General features: G+C 36.7%; 1 long non-coding RNA gene and 1 pseudogene across 1 annotated transcript in view; one reads left to right on the top strand and one right to left on the bottom strand.

Annotated features, from left to right (window-relative positions):
• Positions 1 to 21,644, bottom strand: part of LOC100937133 (geranylgeranyl transferase type-1 subunit beta-like) — a 382,799-nt pseudogene that overhangs the window by 148,134 nt on the left and 213,021 nt on the right.
• Positions 1 to 21,644, top strand: part of LOC129048219 (uncharacterized) — a 54,572-nt gene that overhangs the window by 788 nt on the left and 32,140 nt on the right. The window contains exon 2 of the long non-coding RNA XR_010141406.1: positions 829 to 997. This is a non-coding gene — a long non-coding RNA (uncharacterized LOC129048219). The remainder of the gene's footprint in view (positions 1 to 828; positions 998 to 21,644) is intronic.

The following is a 21,644-nucleotide window of genomic DNA, read 5'->3' as shown; positions in this document are numbered from 1 at the left end:
CTAGTGCGGCAACACCCATGGTTGGGTCAGATTGTGGACACTATTGGGTGGTACACTCCCTGCGGTGTGGGGGGAGTGGTTTTGGGGAGGTATTGGGGTTACGTTGTCTGACACTGTAGGGTGTGTTGGATGTGCTATCCGGGGGCTACACTGCTAGTAGCAGGGGACAGATTAGGGGTGCTATGGGGGCTACACTTGCCAGTGGCGTTGGCGAACTGAGGAGGTGGCAGCTACAGCAGTGGCCTCCTCCTCCCTTCTGGTGGCCTCCTTCCTTCTGGTGGCCCCTAGGTAAGGGATCATTCTCTTCCTGGACTCCAGACTCTAGAAGGTGATTTTTCTCCTGCTCGAGCTAGATTGCACGGCAGGGCCCCCACGCCCACTGTGGTTTTCTGGCCTGCCCTCATGCTCTGTGTTGCGGAGACCACCTGGGACTACCAGGCAGGGAGTAGTAGACACCACGGGGGAAGTGAGGGACAGGGCACTGTGGGTGGAGGTGTCAGGAATGGGAACCAGCCCTTGGGTGCGGAGGGCTGGTTGGGTCTGAGTTTCTCTTACTTGGGCTCCCTGAGGGAGGGCAGCCCTGGTGGGCCCAACAATTCCTGGCCAGCTGGACTTGGCCAGGAGCCAGTTTCAGTGAAGTCACTCCCACCCCAGGCCCCTGTTCCTGGCCAGCTTTTGCCAGAAGGAGAGGCTGGATTTTGAAAGGTGGGTGTGAGTGCCTTCAGTGAAACTGATTCCTGCCACCCAGTCACCAGCGTGACAAGGTGAGGCTCTAATGGTTCCACTGCCTGAATCCTGTTTTGGGGTTTTCTGGCTTTGCCTGCCCAGCTGCTCCAAGCCAGGCTGAAGGAGGAGGAGGAGGAGTCGCCTGTGGTACGGTCTGAAGGAGGAGGAGGAGGAGTCGCCTGTGGTACGGTCCAGCCTGCAGATGATGTGGCTCTGCAGCTTGCCTCATGCGGTTGGTGGTGGCGATGGAGACCGCAGCTCAACCGGAGCGGTAGGAGGGCACCCACGGGGGCCAGGTGGTAGGAGCCTGGTAGGGTGGGCTGGTACATTGAGGGTGACAGTGGTTGTATTGGCATTGGCGCTAGTAGTGGTAGCAGTGGGAAGTCTGGGGGCCGGGAATGGGGAGTAAGAGCACTGCAGGGCCCATCCCGTTCTGGGATGGGGAGGAACCTGTGGGTGCTGTAACGCAGGCCTTGGTGGCAGTGGTGGCGGTACACCTAGGGCAGAGGAGTCCTCCCCTTTCTCCTGCAATCTCTGGAGGGTGCCCCCGTCCTGCTGGTGCCTGAGCCAGGCGTGAGTGGCACCATTGTCTCACTGTTAACAAAATTTAGGGGGTGACTATTTGTGTATCCTTTTGCTTGTTTTTTGTAGTGATACTCTTGGAGTTACTCAAATTTTATGAATCCAGGAGGGGATAAAAAGTATAATAGGCCTTCTAATTTCCCACACTGTTCTTTTTCCTTTCTTCCGTTGTGTATTTTCTTGTTCCTCTTCATTTTCTTTTGCTACTGCTTCTATTTCATGTTTGTATTGTTGTTTCTCCTCCTGTTTGGTGGTGACTCCACCAAAAAAAAAACCCGTTAAAGCTGATAAACACATTCAATAAAGTTGTGAGTCACAAAATTAACATACAAATAGTATTCTTGTATCTGTACACCCATGACAAAATATCTGAAAAATAAATTAATAAATAATTCCATTTATAATAGCATCAAAACAAATATATAAGTATATAAAATACTAACGAGTAATTTTAATGAGGTGTGAAAGATGTGTATACTGAAATTTATAGCACATCGATGAAATAAGTTGAAAGTGACATAAATAGAAAAATATCCTGTATTTTTAAATTTTTACAAAATGTGTGCTGATATAATTTCTTTTATACCTGATATTAGGAATTTGTCTTGTTTTTGTTTTGATGATCAGCCTGCTGGAGGTTTATAAATATTTGGTTTCATGGACTTTTCTCTATTTTTTGTTTCACTAATTTTCACTCTGATCCTTAGTATTTCCAAAACTGTTTTATTTTGTGTTGAATTTGCTCATCTTTTTCTAATTATTAAGGCAGAAGCTGGGGTAGTTAATTGATCTACAACTGTCGTCTTTTCTAATGATACATTTAATCCCATAATTTTACCCATAAATATTACCTTATCAGAATCACACATTTTGAAATACTGTTTTCACTCTCACTTAGCTGAAAACGTATTCTAATTTCTCTTTTGAAATCTTCTTTAGTCTTTGCAATATGCAGACATGTGTAATCTATCATTCTAATACTTGACGTTTTCCAAAAAAGTTTTTATTATTAGCTTCTCATCTATTTCCAATGTGGTCCGAGAGCATACTTCATATGACCTAAATCACTCCAAATATTTTGAGACTTGCTTTCTGGCACAGAATGTGTTCTATCTTCTGTTTGCTTGAAAGGAGTTTATATTATGTGATTGTCAGGTGGACTGATTTATAATGTCAATCAAATCAAGTTGTTTGATAGTTTGGTTTGTTTAAGTCTGCTCTATCTACACTGTTTTTTTTTACTTGTTTTACCAGTTATTAAGAGTGAGTATCGTAATTCCCAGTTATAATTGTGGAATTGTCTATTTCTCTTTTGAGTTCTATCGGTGTTTGTTTCATTTGTGTTGAAGCTCTGTGATGACATACAATAGGGCTTGTTATTCTTTGAATTGTTACATTCTCCTGAGAAGCCGACCCTGCTCTCCTTATAAAATGACATTCTTCACCCCTGATAATATTCTTTTATCTGATGTCTACATTATCTGATATGAATATGGCCACTCCAGCTTTCATTTGATTCATGATCAATCTTTTTCAATCTTTTACTTTTAATGTATTTGTATCTTTATACTTAAAATGTCTTTCTTACAGGCAGCATGTACTTGGGTCTTGATTATTTTCATCTAAGCTGACAATCTCTACCTTTTTAACTGGGATACTTAGGACATTTAACAAGATTTTTGAAATGGTTAGGTTACACCCGTCATGTTATTTTATCTTTTACTCAATCCATCTGTTCTTTGCCCCTTTCCTCTTTGATGCTCTGCTTTGGTTTTTTGTTGTTGTTACTCCATCTTATCTTTGTTGGCTTATATGATGATAACAAAACTTTTTGTTCTGTTATTTCAGTGGTTGCTTTACAACTGTAAGTTACTGCAGCCTACTTTCACGTGTTATTATCTTATTTCATGTGTGATATAAGAACCTTCAAGTAACATGCTTTCATTTTTCCTTTCCTGACCTTTGGCTATTGTCCTGCATTTCACTTACACGTAAGTTACAAACTACACAGAACACTGTTGTTATTTTTGTATAAAATTCAATTACCATTTCAACATTTTTTAATGGAGGGGTCTTATACATCTTCCTATACAGTTACTTTCCAGAGCTCTTCATGCCTTATTACAGATCAATATTTCTATCTGGTACCATCTTTCTTCTGCCTGAGGAGTTCCTATTCTATTTCCTGTAGAGCAGGTCTGCTGGTGATACATTCTTAGTTTTTTTTGCTTGGATATATCTTTATGTCACCTTCGTTTTGGAAAGTTATTTACACTAGGTACAGAATTCAGAGTTAACAGTATCTTCTCTTTTAATATTTAAAATATTTTTTCCATATCCTCCCAGATTCCGGTATCTGATGAGAACTCTGGCAGCATTCTTCACTTTGTTAATCTCTACGTAAGATGTGTCCCATCCCTCTATGCCTGTATCCCTAGGGCTCAATACTTTGATTACTATGTATCTTTATGGAGTTCTCCATATTTCTTATTGGTGGGCGTTATTGAGTTTCTTAGATAAGAGATTTATAGTTTATATCAAATTTGAAAACATTTTGGCCATTTTTTTCTTGTAATATTTTTCCTGTCTCTCCTTTTTTCAGTCCTTCTGGGACTCACATTACACATATTATTGGCTGTTTGAAGGTGTTCTACAGTTCCTTAAAGTCCTTTTTCTCTATTTCCTTTTGGATAGTTTTTATTGCTGTGTCTTGTCTTTGGCAATGTTTAATCTGTCATTAATCATGTTCCATGTATTTTTCATCTCAAATTAACTAAGAGTTTTTGGGTGGGCATAGTGGCTCACACCTGTAATCCCAGCCCTTTGGGAGACTGAGGTGGGCCGATCACTTGAGCTCAAGAATTGGAGACTAGCCTGGGCAACACGACAAAACCCCATGTCTCCAAAAATTAGCCAGGCGTGGTGGCGTACGCCTGTAGTCCCAGCTACTCAGGCTGAAATAAGAGGATAGCTTAAGCCTGGGAGGCAGAGGTTGCAGTGAGCCAAGATCACGCCGCTACTCCAGCCTGGGTGACAAAGCCAGAACCTGTCTTTAAAAAAAAAAAAAGTTTTTATCTTTAAAATTTGACATGAGTCTTTTCATTTTTTCTCTCTCTGTAACTTTTTGAAAGCATGAAATAGTTATAACAACTGTTCTGATGTTGTTTTCTGCTAATTTAACATCTATGTGAGCTCTGGATTGATTTTGATTGGTTGATTCATGATGGGTGTCATTTTCCTGTTTGTTTGCAGGCTGGGTATGCCTAACACAGCAGATATTATCTTGTTGAATACTGGATATTTTTACATTATAGGAATATAAAAATTTGGAAAGAGTTCACTCTCTCAAGTCTTGATTTCAAAATTTTTGGATGAATACAGACACAGTGGCTCCTACCTGCAATCTCAGCACTTACTTTGGGGGCTTAGAGAAGAGGATTACTTGAGGCCAAGAGTTTGAGAACACCGTGGGCAACATACAGAGGCCTCCTCTTTACATCTCTACAAAAAAAAAAATTATTTAATTAGCTGGGCATGATGACATGGACCTATAGTCCCAACTACCTGGGAGGCTGAGGCGGGAGGATTGCATGAGCCCAGGTGGTGGAGGCTGCAGTGAGCTGCAATCATGCCACTGCACTCCAGCCCAGGTGACAGAGCAAGATCCAGTCTCTAATTAATTAATTAATTAAATCATATTTCTTAGGTGAGACCAGAAAGCATTTGTGGAAGGGCTAATTATTTGCCATCACTGAGGAAGCTCTCTCTGATACTCTACCAAGTCTTGAGGTTTTCAGTCTGGCTGGTTGGAAGAGGCACAATTCCATGTAATTCTTTCTGGTGGTTCCTTTACTGACCGCTGGTAGTTTCCTCACATGAATATGCTGATGAGTAACGTGTTGAATCCTTGACTGAGATTCTCTGTGAGTTCTGGGCCATATCTTAGGTGAGCACTCACCCTCGTGCTTTCCTGCTCTCCTCAGCTCTCCACTTTCACGTACTCTGTCATGCGAATTCTGGCTGCCTTAGTGACTCCAGACTCCCAACTTCATCTCTCAACTCAGGAGCTCATTTGGTTCTGCTTGGGATTGTACTTCCTGCATTTGGTACTGAAAATGCTCTCAATGGAGCAACCTAGAGCAAATATAGAACTCAAGTCATTTGCATCCCATTTTTCAGGAATCACTGCCCTTCACTGATTAATGTCCAGCACCATAAAATTAATTTTTCGTTGTTCCAACTAGAAGGTTAAGTATAATCCCTGTTATTTCATCTTGATTGAAAGTAGAAATCTCTTTGATTCGCCTCACTTGACATGTTTCTACTATTTCAACATCTAAAACAAAATTCATTTTTTTTCCCTAATACAATCATTCTTTATTATATTCTTATTACTATCAATGTTAATTTCAATCTCTCAGTCTCAGTGAATTAAAACCTTAATGCCCTGTACTATTCCTCTTTCCATTTTCTTTTTTTCTGTCACATGCCACATTTCATGAGGTGACTGAGTAATGTTTCTCATTTCCATCTCTTTTGTCATTCTCATAGCTACCACCTTGGTGCAGACAGTCATCCCACCTGAAGAATAGACTACTGCAAGGTGGACCTTGGCCTCAGTATGCCTTCCTTTCTCTGATCCCCAACACCTACCCCAAACACACACATTCAACCTCCCAAATTATCTTATTACTTGAAAAAAACACTGCTTCATTCATCTTTCTGAAGTCAATCTTCCAAGATTATCTGGTTTCCTCTGCCAAATTTCTGACAAAGGTGACATTAGCTGAGATAAAGAATATAGTTTATGAGTAGCAGAAGTTAGTTCAGAATTAGACAGGATAAATGTAGAGACTCACATAAGGAGAAAGTTAGGGCTGAGAGGTCCTTGAGCCATCACTGTACAGGTGACACCTGGAGCTTCAGGAAGGGATGAGATCACCCAGGAGTGTGCAGAGGAGGAAGAGAAGAAGGTCAAGGATAGATGATAAGAGACGCTGAGAGAAAAGTGTAGAGGGGCCTACAACATTCAGAAAAGCCAGAAGTAACAGGAAATCATACTGCATTTTCCTTAATAGGAATACAAGTTCACTGATTGGGTATCCTTTATCAAACACTCCAAGGGAGTCTGAAGTGATGTCAGTGAAAATGACAGATTGAGGATCTCTGAAAATTCTGTCCTCCATAAAAGCAATTAGAAAACTAGAAAAATGTGTTAGAATCAACTTCTTCAGCACCCTGTAAGTTAATCAAAAGTTTTTGTCACTCTTGAGGATTTATTCAAGAAAAACAGCTAAATCCGGGTAAGAATAATGAGATTGTGGTGTTTTACCTTGCCCTAGTTTCATGCTCCAGTCTCCAGCTCCTAAATAATCTTCAAATGGCAACCTGCATTCACAGTGCATGCTAGAAGCCATGGGAACCTGAGGGAACAGAAGGGAGGAAAAGGGAGGGGAAAGGACCTGGTGTGTTTGACCTGACTCAGAGCTCTCTCAGTTTGAAAACACTATTCCCCAGGGGGCACTTATGAAAAATAATTATAAACAAGCATTTTTAATGTCACAAATGTCTGAGGCAGTGTTTAAAAGTTGGGAAAAACAATAGGTTAACAAAAAGTCATATAAGGGAAAGCTAAGGAATGTGGCCTCCATAGGGGCTTTGAAAAGCTCTGACATATTGTTGGGAATCTAGACAACCATTCACATGCATGGGACTGTGCAGAAACTCAAGAAGGCCCTGAGAAGGCCATGAGGTTTCACCTTCTGCTTACCATCAATGTGTAGATTAATTTTTTCACCAAATTTGAGAAGATTTTAGCCAACATTTTTTCCAGTATTCTTGAGGTTCTTCACAACAGAACATGAAGGCTCAGACGGAATTGTAACCTGCCTGGCCAAGTGTTGAAGGAGGACCCCAATATAAACAAAGAATACCTCAGCAAAGACTGGAAGATTCATTAGTTCCCAGTGTTTAAGGAAACTTCTGACCTATTATTAGCTGAACATTAAGCTAACAAAGTAGAAACTGTAGTGACCACACATGACAAAGAACAAAGACTTTACAGATAAATTCAGAAATATCATTAAATGAACAAGAAACTACAAGAAGCAATGACAAATCGTAGAGAGGGCGTGCCATCTGAGTTCCTGAGTTGCCACTTTTATTATTTAAAAAATCCAGTTTTCAAAAACAAAAAAATTATGAAACATGCAAAGAAGCATGAAAGTTTGACAACACAGGAAAAAAATCAATAGTAGGAGCAGTTCCTGAGGAAGCTCAAATGCTGTACTTACTAGACAAAGACCTAAATTATTTATTTTAAATATGTTCAAAGAGCTATAAGAAACCATGACTAAAGAACTAAAGGAAAGTATGAGAATAATAATAATGTCTCACCAATAAAAAAAATTCAGTAAGAGACAGAAATTATAAAAGCAACAAAATAGAGAGTCTGACATTGAAGAGTATGATGACTGAAATAAAAAATTTATGACTGAAGCTCAACAGCAGATTTTAACACGTAGAAGACAGAATTACTGAACTTGAAGATGGGTCAATTGGGATTAACCAATCTGATGAAAAGAAAGAGAAAAGAGTGAATAAAAATGAAAAGAGCATCAGAGACCTACAGAACAACATGAACTATACTAAAATACACATAAAGGAGTCCCAGAGAGAGAGGAGAGAGAAAAAAGAAAGAATAATTGAAGAAGTAACGGCTGAAAATTTCCTAAATTTGATGAAAAACATTAATCTACAACATCCATGAATATCAACAAACTGCAAGTAACATAAACTCCAAGAAATCAAACTTAGGCTTCTCATAAACAATTTCTTGAAACGCAAAGAAAAACTTGAAAACAGCAACAGAGAAGCAATTCATCATATACAAAGGATCTTCAATAAGATTAACAAAGGAATTATTGTCCAAAACTATGGAGGACAGAAAGCAGCGGGAGAATGCATTTAAAGGGATGACAGAAAAATACTGTTACGGACTGAAATATGTTCCCCCAAAATTCATACATTAAAGTCCCAACCCCCAGGACACTTCACAATGTGACTATATTGGGACATAGAACCTCTTTTAAAGATGTAATTAAAATTAAATGAGGTCCTGTGGATGAGCCCTAATACAATACGCCTGACATTGTTATAAGAAGAGGAAAAGACACCAGGGATATGCATACACAGAGAAAGGCCATGTGAGGACACAGTGAGAAGTCAGCCATAGAACTGCAAAAAGAAAAAGACAATCCAAAAATAATAGTTGGAGGCTGGGCCTGGTGGCTCACGCCTGTAATCCCAACACTTTGGGAGGCTGAGGGTGGATCACATGAGGTCAGGAGTTCAAGACCAGCCTAGCCAACATTGCTGTTGCTCTCCACCTGGAAGGCAATGGTAAACATTTAAACTAATGGTTCATGTCTTTTTCAGTCTAATCTATTTAAAGTTGTTCTCAAATCATATTTTTCAGAGGTAATCGCATTTATCACATACTCGTATTTAAACCAAAATATGTTGGTTTATTTATATATTAAATACATTCAATACATCTTAGCATTCTCCATGTCAAATGAAACCATTTTTAGCAAATCCATGGTAGACCCACAATGAAAGTACAAAAATAAATTATATTGGTTTTCATGAATGATTTAACTCCCGTGTGTCAAATCATTGCTTTTTTTCCCTAATGGCATTACATTTTTTAAAATCCTGAAACTTTTTTTGGAATACCCATGGACATTTCAGAAATATGGCCAGGCCAACAATGGCTGCTTTCTCTATGCTGATTTTTCCCCACTCCAAGTATCCAGTTCACATTAGTCCTCACAGCTCCCTGGTATGGCACTTCTTAACCTAAGCTACCTTTCATAAGAACATAGGCAGTCATACAACAAATACATTTAATTACAAGCAAAACTTTCATCGTGGTATCAAGATATTATTTATTTATACAGAATAAAGTATCCAACTACTTCCAACTTCCAGTTCCTCTGAGGGATTTTTTTAAATGCCATATTTTATCCATTGTTAATTTTATTTAAAATCAGCAATTGTACTAATTTTAAATATGTGATATTCAAATTGAACTCTTAAAGAATGACACTTCTAGTTAAATGTTAGAGAAGAAAAAAGCACAAATTTTAAATTTCTCTAACAAGCATACCTTTAGCAATGGGTGTTGCCAGGAGTTTTTCTGATAACATGATTGCACAGTGATCAGAAAGGCCAATGTGTTCAGAAATGCCATGACACTGTAAAAGCATGCTATTTCTTTGCAGTATTCAAACAGAAAATAATGGAGAACAATGAAACTCTGAGCTAGGCCAGGAAAAGGTTAAACTGGCTCATGCCTGTAACCCCAGCACTTTGGGAGACCAAGATGGATCACTTTAGCCCATGAGTTCGAGATCAGCCTGAGCAATATAGTAACACCCTGTCTCTACAAAAAATGTATTTAAAAAATTAGCTGAGTGTGGTAGTGCGCATCTGCGGTCCCAGCTACTTGGGAGGCTCATGTGGGAGGATCACTTGAGCCTGGGAGGTGAAGGTTGCAAGAGCAAAGATCACGCCACTGCACTCCAGCTTGGGTGACAGAGCGAGACTCTGCCTCAAAAAATAAATAGATAAATAAAAATCTGGGTTAAATGTTAACTTCAAAAAACATTATGATAAGAAATCATCTTTTTCCCTTAGGATCCTTCTTAAAAATGTCAAGCTGTCAGCAGACCTAGCACTCAATGATTTGAGACTCCAAGTATCCCCTTTCTCTCTTGTTCTGTAGCTAGCCAGGCCTTCATGGTTGGAGCACTTGCCTTGGGGCCACAGCTACCTGAAATAGATTCAGCACCTCTCTAGAACTAGAACCTATCTTGGCTTTCATCTTTGCAAGGGTAGCTAGAGTTCTCTTTAACTGTTTCAGATCAACTGAATGATTTGCTCTCAGATGTATTCAATTGAACTTGTCCCTGGATATTTGTAGTAAAACATACTAAAACCATAAGTCAAAACATATTAGTTAATAGGAAATTGTTCTGATATACATGATGAAAGGGAATTGCAAGTATTATTTCCAAATCAATCACACCACATGAATTTGGCAAAATATGAGTTCAATACATCACAATAAAATGCTCTCGTGCTCTTGTACTTTGCTTTACATTTAACTCCGGTTTGGGGGTATGTGTGCCATGAGGTGTCACAAAATGAAGTTGGGATCATTGTGGTTAACCTGAGCATTTTGGAAACCAAGAAGAAGTTGGATATTATTACTAGTAGCTCATGAATCAGCAAAAAAGGTAGAACTATGCATTACAAAATAGGCTGCAGAGTTTGGGAAGAGTCACTATTAAGCTCCAAATAACCACTAGCTGGTTGATGGGTAGTATCTACAGTATCAAAAACCCCTATTTCCCTCTTCTTAGCTGCAATGATACTTGATTTTGTGGCTTAAACAGGACTAGTTGATTTGCAAGTAATGATCTGGACCACTAAGGTGTATTGGATGCAGTTCAAAGTAATGCTTCCATGCTTTGTGACAAAAACTGCAGATATAAACTATAGTATGGTCCAAAATGCATAGTATGGGATGCAGTGTATCTTGAAATAAACATCAATCCACTGGGAGAGGTTAAATGAAAATTTTCTCAATTCAAATAAAAAATGTTCTCAAAAATCAAACCACTAAAGAAAACAAATTTGAATTTGACCTGCAGGGGTTAATCACAGTTGAGAAATTTGACCTGCCATAATTGAGGGATTTGACCTGCAGGACCCACAGGGACAAGTTAGTTTAATTGAACCACTGTCTCTTCTATTGTCCATGAAAAAGTAAATCTATACATATTAATTGGACAACTACTGCTTCCTAGAGCTTTCCTAGTCCAAATTCTTTATTAATTGGCCCCTTCTCCCAGGAGATTCATCAGCCTTTGGAGGCCCACCCCACCCTGATCCAGTCCAATGTGTACCACGGCAGGGAACACATGCAGATAGTAGATGGGCCACTCACTCGTTCTTAATGGAAAAATGGCCACCAGTTTGAACATGAAACCATTTTTTTTTTTTTTTTTTGAGACAGTTCGCTCTGTCGCCCAGGCTGGAGTGCAGTGGCACGATCTCAGCTTACTGCAACCTCTGCCTCCCAGGTTCAAGCAATTCTCCTACCTCAGCTTCCCAAGTAGCTGGGATTATAGGCACACACCACCACACCTGGCTATTTTGTATTTTTAATAGAGATGGGGTTTTACCATGTTGGCCAGGCTGGTCTTGAACTCCTGACCTCAAGAGATCCACCTGCCTCTGCCTCCCATGGTGCTGGGATTACAGGCAAGAGCCACCATGCCAGGCTGAAACACTTTCATATTGCCAGCACGGCTTTGTCTCATGCTGGACACATGGGAGCATCCCAAAACTGGGAAGTAAAACCTGGCATGAAATTTAAAACTCTTACCAATTACAAAAAAAAAAATTTATGAAATATTTCCTGATATTAAAAAAAAGGTAGTTCCGCTTAAAAAAAAATACTTGGTTTTCACTATCATAGAAAGACCTCTATAGTCTTAAAAATACAAGCAAACAAAATGGCTTTTTGCACATTTTATTTAAAAAGATGAGACACAGCCAGGTGTCTCATAATTTGTCAGTAAAAAGTTACTGGCAAAAAGATTATTTTTAAAAATTATCTTAAACATGCTCAAATAATTGAAGGAAAACCTGAACAACCAAAGAAGAAAAATCAGAAAAATAATAAGTGAACAAAATAAAAATATCAATAAAGAAAAACTATAAAAGGAGCCAAAAATTCTGGAGCTTTCAAGTATAAAAACTGAAATAAAATTTAAATAGAGAAATTCAACACAAATTTTACCAGCCAAAAGCAAAATCAGGAAATTCACAATAGGGTGATAGAAATTATCTATTCTATCAAGTCTGAGAAGTAGAAAAAAATAATAAAGAAAAGTAAATGGCACCTAAGGGGCTTGTGAGATGCCATCAAGGGGACCAACATATGAAGGAGAATCCCAGAAAAAGACGACAGAGAGAAAAGGCAGGACAAATATTTGAAGAAATAATCGCTGAAAACTTTCCATATTTGATGAAAGACATAAATATACAAATTCAAGAAACATGAATAAACATCAAGTAAGATAAAGAGATCCACACTGAGACATACAGTTGTCAAATTATTGAAAGCTAAAGACAGACAATTTTGCAAGTAGCTAGGGAAAATCAATTTATTATGTACAAGGGATTTTCAATAAGATTAATAGCTGATTTCTCATTATAAATGATAGAGGTGAGAAGATAGTGGAATAACATGTTTTAGTCCTGAAAGAAAGACCAAAACCAATAACAACTGCTTACTGAGAATTCTTTATCTAGCAAAACATTCTATCATAAATGAGTAAAAAATTAAGATATTTAAAGAGAAACAAAAGATGAGGGAGTTTATAACTTGCAGACCTGTCCTATGAAAAATGCTAAAGAGATTCCTTCAGGTTGAAATGAAAAGACACTAGACAATAACTTAAAGATGAATGAAGAAATAAAGGTTTCCTGGAAAAAGTAAGTCCCCGGGCAATTATAAAACTTAGCATTATTTTATTTTTAGTTTATAACTCCATTTTTATTTTCTATATGTGTTAAAAAAATTTATAAAAATAATTATAAATTTATGTTATTCAGCACAGAATGTATATAAATGTAATTTGTGAAACAACATGAAATGGGTAAGAGTACTGCACAGATATGGAGTGTTTCATGCTATTGAAATTATGCTGGCATTAATTAAAACAGATGATTATAAATTTAAGATATTAAACAGAATCCTTATGGCAGTTAGAGACAATTTTTTTAAATGCACAAATAAGAAAATGACAAAGGTTTCTAAAATATTTCACTATAAAAATCAACTAATCACAAAAAAAAGTATTGAAGAAAGGAACAAAAAATTATAGAAAACAAAAAGCAAAATGGCAGTAGTAATTCTCATCAATAATTTCTGTAAAATTAAATGAAGTAAACTTTCCAATTGAGAGGCAAAAGTTAGTGTAATGGATTTTAAAGATCATACAACTACATATTTTCTATAAGAGACTCAGATGCAAGCTACAAATAAATTGAAAGTGAAAAACAGAAAAATATATTCCATACAAATGGTAACCAACAGAGAGGTGGTGTGGCTCTACTAATATGACGTGAATTGACTTTAATTTAACCACTGTTAAAATTGGAACAAGGGCATTAAACACTAATAAAAGGATCAATATATCAAGAAGATATAACAATTATAAATATGCACACACTAAACAACAGAGCTCCCCAAAATATACGAAGCAAACATTGGCAAAATTTAGGGAAAGAATACGTAGTTCTGCAATAATAGTTGGAGACATCAACAGGCCACTTCAAATTCTTGATAGAAAATCTGCAACAAGGAAATAGAGGAATTAAAGTATAGTGTTTATATAAATCAACTATACCTAATAGACATACACAGGACATTCCACCCAACAACAGCAGAATACATGTTCTCTCTGAGAGCCCATGTGTTAGGCAACAAAGAATTGTTCAATAAATTTTAAAAACATTAAACTTATACAAAGCATCTTCTCAGAACACAATGGAATGGAACTTTAAATCAACAGCAGGAGAAAAACTGAAAAATGTACAGATATATGGCAATTAAACCATGAGTGCCTTTTCAAGCAATGGATCGAAGAAATTACAAATATCTGAAGATATGTAATAACACAACATACTAAACTTATGAGATGAAGCAAAAGCAGTGCTCAGATGAAAATTTATAGTTGTAAGAGCCTACATTTAAAAATGTACAAAAGATCTCAAATCAATAACATAACTTCAGACTTTCATGAACCAGAAAAGAAGAGCAAATTAAACACAAGTAGAAGAGAGGAAATAATGATAATTAAAATGAAAATAAATAAAATACAGGGCAGGAATTATAGAGAAAGAAATAATAAAACCAAAAGCTGATTCTATGAAAAAATCGACAAAATTGACAAATCTATACTGATAAAGAAGAAAAGAGATAATAAATAACTGAAATCAGAAATAAAACTGGGGCTATTACTACTGACCTTATAGAAATAAAAATGATTGTGAGAATAATATGACCAAATTAGGCCATAAACTAGATAACCTAGATGAAATTGTTGAATTTTCTAGAAACACGCAAATTACCTAAGCTCACTCAAGAAAAAATAAATAATATATGTCAACAGACCAATAACAGGTAAAGAAATAAAAGTTGTAGTAAAAAACCACCCAATTAAGAAAATTATAATACCTACCAGATGGTTTTTTGTTTGTTTTTTTTTTGAGACGGAGTCTTGCTCTGTCACTCAGGCTGGAGTGCAGTGGCGCGATCTCGGCTCACTGCAAGCTCCGCCTCCTGGGTTCGCGCCATTCTCCTGCCTCAGCCTCCCGAGTAGCTGGGACTACAGGCGCCCACCATCTCGCCCGGCTAATTTTTTGTATTTTTAGTAGAGACGGGGTTTCACCGTGTTAGCCAGGATGGTCTCGATCTCCTGACCTCGTGATCCGCCTGCCTAGGCCTCCCAAAGTGCTGGGATTACAGGCATGAGCTACCGCGAATACCAGATGGTTTTAATAGTAACTTCTAGGATACCTTTAGAGACGACCTGACAGAAATTGCTTGGCAAACTTTCCCAAAAACCGAAATGGAGATATTACTTATTAATTCATTCTATGAGGCAAGCATTTCCCCTAGTGTAAGTTCAGATGAAGAGATCACAAGTAAAGAAAATTACAGGAGAATATTCTTTACACATATAAATGCAAAAATCTTTACCAAATACTAGGAAACCAAATTCCTAAACAGGATTGTGCCCTATGACCAAGAAGGATTTATTTCATAAATGCAAGGGTAGTTCAACGTAAGAAAACCAATCAATTTAAAGCAGCACATTGAAATTACCGATGTAATACAGCAAAGAAGAAGAAGAAAAAAAAAGAGATCAATTCATTGACACAGAAATAGCATTTGACAAAATTCAACACACCTTCATGATAAAAGTCACTGAGCATGAAGAAGGGAATTTCCTTAACCTAATAAAGGACATTTCCAGCTAACAACATATTCAATGGTGAAAGACTGAACACTTTTCTTTAACATCAAGAACAAGACAAGGATGTCTGCTTTAATCACTAGTGAACATTGCAACTTCTAGCAGAGCAATTAGCAAGAAAGACAAATAAGAGGCATCCAAACTGGAAAGGAATAAATTATTTCCTTTTCAGATTACGTAATTCTATATATAAAAAAAATCTGAAGAAAATCCATCAGAAAGATACTAGAGCTAATAAAAAAAATCAGCCAAACTACATATTACAAGGTCAACACACAAGATTCATTCATGTCTCTATATGTTAGAAATAAATAATCCAAAAACAAAATTAGGAAACAAATTCCATTTATGATAGTATTTAAAAGAACAAAACACCTAAGAATAAATTTAATGAAAAATGTGAACGCTTGTACACTGAAAGGAGCAAAGCATTACCAAAAGAAATTAAAGAAGTTCTAAACAAATTGAAAGCAACCCTGTGTTGATGGATTTGAAGACAACAGTGCTAAAATAGCAGAACTACCAAAGCTGTCTAAAGATTCAATACAATATTTAGTAAAATTCTAACAGTCGTTTTACTGAAACAGAAATACCAATTCTCAAATTCCTAGAATTGTACATGGAAATCCTAAAAAAGACAAAGTTGGAGGACTCAAACTCTACCATTTCAAAACTTATCAAAAACCTACAGTAATTAAAACAGCATGGAATTGGCATAGGATAGGTATATAGATAAATGGAATAGAATTGAATCCAGACATAAACCATATATTTATGGAAAATTTATTTTCAACAAGCCTGCCAAGTCTATTCAATGGGCAAAGAAAAATCTTCAACAAATGATGTTAGGACAACTGAATTTCCAAAGGCAAATTGAGGTTAGGCTTCCTCCCATATACAAAAATTAACTCACACCATATGTAAAAAATTTACTCATACTATATACAAAAATTTATTCAAAATGAATTGATGACTCAAATATGAGAGCCAAAACCATGATACTCTTAGGGGTAAATATGAACTGGGATTTGGCAATGGATTTTTAAATATGACACCAAAAATACCACAGCAACAAAAAACTAGATAAGTTGAACTTTATCAAAGTAAGAAACATCGGTTCATCAAAGGACATTATTATGAAGAAAGTGAGAGATAGCTTACAGAATGGAAAAAATATTTGCAAATCATATATCTCATAAGGATTTAATATCCAAAATATATAAAGAATTTTTAAAACTCAATAACAGAAGACAAAGAACCTATTTTTTTAATTTCCGTAGTTTATTGGGGAACAGGTGGTGTTTGGTTACATGAGTAAGTTCTTTACTGGTGATTTGTGAGATTCTGGTGTACCCATCCTTGATCATTAGTGATGTTGAGCATTTTTTCATATGTTTGTTGGCCGTTTATGTATCTTCTTTGAGAATTGTCTATTCATGTCGTTAGTCCACTTTTTGATGGGATTGTTTGTGTTTTTCTTGTTGATTTGTTTGAGTTCATTGTAGATTCTGGATATTAGTCCTTTCTCAGATGTATAGAGTGTGAATATTTTTTCCCGCTCTTTGGGTTGTCTATTTACTCTGCTGACTGTTCCTTTTGCAGTGCAAAAGCTCTGGTATAAAAATAGGAGCATAAACCAATGGAACAGAATAGAGAACCCAGAAATGAATCCAAATACTTAACAGCCAATGGATCTTCAACAAAGTAAACAAAAACATAAAGTGGGGAAAGGATACCTGTTTCAACAAATGTTGCTGGGATAATTGGCTAGCCACATGTAGGAGAATGAAACTGGATGCTCATCTCTCACCTTATACAAAAATCAACTCAAGATGGATTAAAGATTTAAATCTAAGACCTGAAACCATATAAATTCTAGAAGATAACATTGGAAAAACCCTTCTAGACATTGGCTTAAGCAAGGATTTCATGACCAAGAACTTAAAAGCAAATGCAATATGAAGATAAATTGTTAAGAATTAATTAAAAGAACCTATTTTTAAAATGGGCAAAGAACTGGTATAGACATTTTCAAAGAAATGTACAAATAGCCAACAAGTACATAAAAAGAGAGTTAACGTCATTAGTCATTCAGGAAATCAAAATCAAAATCACAATGAGATACTATTACACTACTTTGCAGCGATATTTTTTTAAGACAGAGTCTCACTCTGTCAACCAGGTTGGAGTGCAGTGGCACAATCTCACCTCACTGCAGCCGCCTCCTCCCAGGTTCAAGCAATTGTCCTGCCTCAGCCTCCCGAGTAGCTGGGTCTACAGGCATATGCCACAACGCCCGGCTAATTTTTTTTTTTTTTCTTCAGATTTTTAGTAGAGACAGGGTTTCATTGTGTTGGCCAGGCTGGTCTCGAACTTCTGACCTCAGGTGATCAGCCCGCCTCAGCCTTCCAAAGTACTGGTATTACAGGTATGAGCCAGCACGCCTGGCCGCCTTCACAACTAAATAAATACATAAATAGAGTAGGGGGAGGAAAAAGGGTTAGCCAAGATGGGGATAAAGTTAAAGACACTTACATTGGCGGTGGTAATATCAAATTGTGTGCTTACTGTCAAAATAAATTTGGAGGTTAATCAAAAAGCTAAACATAGAATAATTCCACTTCTTGGTATAGACCTGAAATAATTCAAGCATGACTCAAACAGATACTTGTGCACCAGTGTTTTTTTTGCAGCATTTTTTACAATAGTCAAAAGGTAGAAAAACCCTAACAGATGAATCTTTAATCAATGAGTGGATGAAGAAAATGTTGTACATAAATACAAAGGATTATTATTCAGCCACAAAAAAGAATGATACTTTGATACACACTACAGCATAATGAACCTTAAAAACATTTTCTAAGTGAAATAAGCCAGACTCAAAAGGACAAATATTGTATGATTCCAAGTATATGAAATATCTAGAATGGGCAAATTCATAGAGATAGAAAATATGTTAGTGATTACTAGGATGTGAGGAGAGAGTTAAAAGGTGTTACTGTTTTATGAGTATAGTTTTTGTTTGGAGTGATGAGCTAATTTGAGAAATTGATAGTTCTGATGTTTATACATTTTGCATGTAATTAATACCATAGAATTATATACTTAAAATTTTTTAAATGAGGTATGTATATCATATTGAGATTTTAAAAAGCAAACAAATAGGAGGTGCCTAAGATTGACTCATGTTCATTAATTTGCTGACCCCTTGATTATGGCAGTGGTTAATATATTTTAGAATTTAAAGTTCACTTAAAAGATGTGTTAAAAGACAGATTGCTGTTTCCTTAGTTTCTGATTCATTCATGCTGGAAAGGTACCCAAGAATTTGCATTTCTAATACATTTGTGTATGATGTGGATGCTGTTGGTCTGTTGATGACACTTAGAAAACTTCTAGACTACATTATGCCTAAAACAGTTCCTCTGTCTCATCAGTGCAGTTGTTTAATTGATTTGTTTTTTTTTTCTCCAAGTAAAGGGATTAAGTTGTTCTAATCTAATAACATGCTAATATAGTTTGGCTCAGTCAGGCAAAATCAATCATACATATGAAATCATTATCAGCTGAAAAGAAATAGAGAGACTAAGTTGGGAAGAGATTAAAAGTGAGAGCTGATGTAGGATTGCCTGGATTGAACTAAAATCCCAGTTCCATCACCTTTCTCCTCTGTAACACTGGAACAGGTAATGAACTTCTCTGAGATTCAGATTCCCTTGCCTGTAAAGGAGAATAAATAACAAAAATTCCTCATAGAGTATTTTGAGGATCACATGGGATACTGCTTATAAAGTTGCTAGCATCTGGTACATAACAAGTCCTAATATACAGTTACAAATGAAAAAGAGATGGACAGGGAATAACATTCATACAAATCAATCTGAAAAAGTTGATGTAAAAAATTCTAGAACTCAGGATATCTTCACAAAGTCAGTGTATTAAAATAAATATGGCATAAACCCTCCAATCTGAGCCTTATAAAAAGAGGAGATTTGCTTATTGTGAAAAAGAGAAAGAGTGGAGGGTCTATGAGGTAATTATTAATAATATTAGTTTTATTAAATATTAACACATTTTATTAAGTGTGTACAGCAACCTCAAGCTGGTGTTATTAACTGAACTTGGGAGAACATTTGAGCTCATGAACTATTCACATTGTTCTAAATCTGAGCTAAGTAAAAAAGTGATAAAGGAGAGAGTGCAGAAGCTAAAATGTGTTTTCCATATATATAAATAAATATATATTATATATAAATAAATATATATGATACATATAAATAAATATATATAATATATTATATATATAAATGTAGCTAACAGTTCCAACCATGTTCTAATAAGGCAAAGGCCCAGCTGCAACCAATCCAGTTGTTTCTGTACCTCACTTTCCTTTTGCTGTCCATAAATCTTTTTCCACCACGTGGCTGCGCTACAGTCTCTCTAAATCTGCTGTAATTCTGGGCACTGCCTGATTCTCCCATCGTTCATTGCTCAAACTAGTTTAAATTTTTTATATATATATTTTACACCAAGAATAGGCTGAGTTAAATATACATCTTTCTGTTTGCAGTGACCATTCTGGCTTATCATTACAGATGTCTTGTTTTCTCCTATAGAAGTAACGCACTTTACTACTTTTCAAGACAGATTGTTACACTGATTCTATAATTGTCGTTAAGAGAAAAATTTCAACCAAATTAAATTTAAAGTAGTATGAGCAATGAATGATGGGAGAATCAGGCAGCGCCCAGAATTACAGCAGATTTAGAGACTGTAGTGCAGCCACATGGTGGAAGAAGATTTATGGACAGCAAAAGGAAAGTTTGGTACAGAAACAACTGGATTGGTTGCAGCTGGGTCTCTGCCTTATTTGAACATGGTTGGAACTGTTAGCTACATTTGGCCAAAACTCAGTGATTGGTACAGATGTGGGCTACAGTTGGTTTACAACTCCACTTGTTATAGTTCACGATGTACAGAAAAACCTTTAGGTTGAACTTTAATATGTAAGGAGGCAGCTTTAGGCTAAACTTGATTTAACAATTGCCCTCTTTGGGTCATTTTCTCAATCTTGAGATATTGACCAAAACTTTAGTTATAGATGCTACTATTACCATGGCTCTTGAAACTTACTGGGGCAGAGCAGAACAGTGAGTTTGGCAAAGATGGGAACAAGGACCGAGTAGAGGGTATGTCCATATGCTGGAACATTCTGTTTACAGAAGAAAAACAAAACCTGGTCTGTTCTAGAATCTATGTGTTTGCTATGTTTTCCATAATCAAACATAGTTTGATCATGTTACATTTAGCACAAGCAACCCCAGTTTTGTTTGGTTTGATCTGTTGGGGCCTAGTGCGTGAGCTCAGTCCAAAACAATGGCCTCCCATAATTTTGTTTAAAAGAATCCCCTTTTTTTTAGGTCACGTTCTCACTTAGGTGAGAGTGTGACCAGACTTAGGGCCTTAGCACCACTCTCAGTTACCATCATTGTGGATTTCTGGTCTCAGCATGTCATTCATAAGTTACGGTGTCTTCATGGCTGCACATTTCTTTCAGCTCTTGTCATTCTAGTGAAAGAGCGACCATTTGACATTCTAGAGATGGCTGCCTGCAAACATTTAAAACTTTTAAGAGAATATAGTGCACCAGAAAGACTATTATTATGACTATCAGTAGGATAATACCAAGAGTTTGCAGTATGCTCCTTACCCGGGGTCCCCATAAACCAAACCACCTAAAATTAAATAGATCAAAGAATGAACTATATAAAGAGTCTACTCACTTAACTAAGGAGTCTCTTCATTAATCCCCTACAACTAAATCTCTATATAATATGTGACGTTTTCCCCATAGGCTATAAGTGCCAGCAGCTGTACAGATACTTCTGTTTAGCCAGTAACTAACCCAGATCAATTCTATTATTTAGCATAACTTTTACAAGAGAATTTAAAGTTTATTGTGTGTTAACCATAGCCTTTACAGCAGAATCTGTTTAGAGCCTATCATGAGGGATACATTTTTAATCATTGCCACTTTTATTCCAAACTATGGAAAAAGGACCTAACAAATGATGCCCTTTTAGAAGAGTGAAAGCCTCCCAGCGATGTTCTCCTTAACCCATGATGTGGGTTAAGAGGAGTAAATCAATGTTCTGTTTCTGACTGATTATGAGGCAATGTATCTATCATTAAAGTTTCTCATCTACATTGGGCCTT

The sequence above is a fragment of the Pongo abelii genome, chromosome 8, assembly GCF_028885655.2.
Source record: "Pongo abelii isolate AG06213 chromosome 8, NHGRI_mPonAbe1-v2.0_pri, whole genome shotgun sequence".
NCBI lineage: Eukaryota > Metazoa > Chordata > Mammalia > Primates > Hominidae > Pongo > Pongo abelii.
This window is presented reverse-complemented; position numbering and strand designations above follow the sequence as displayed.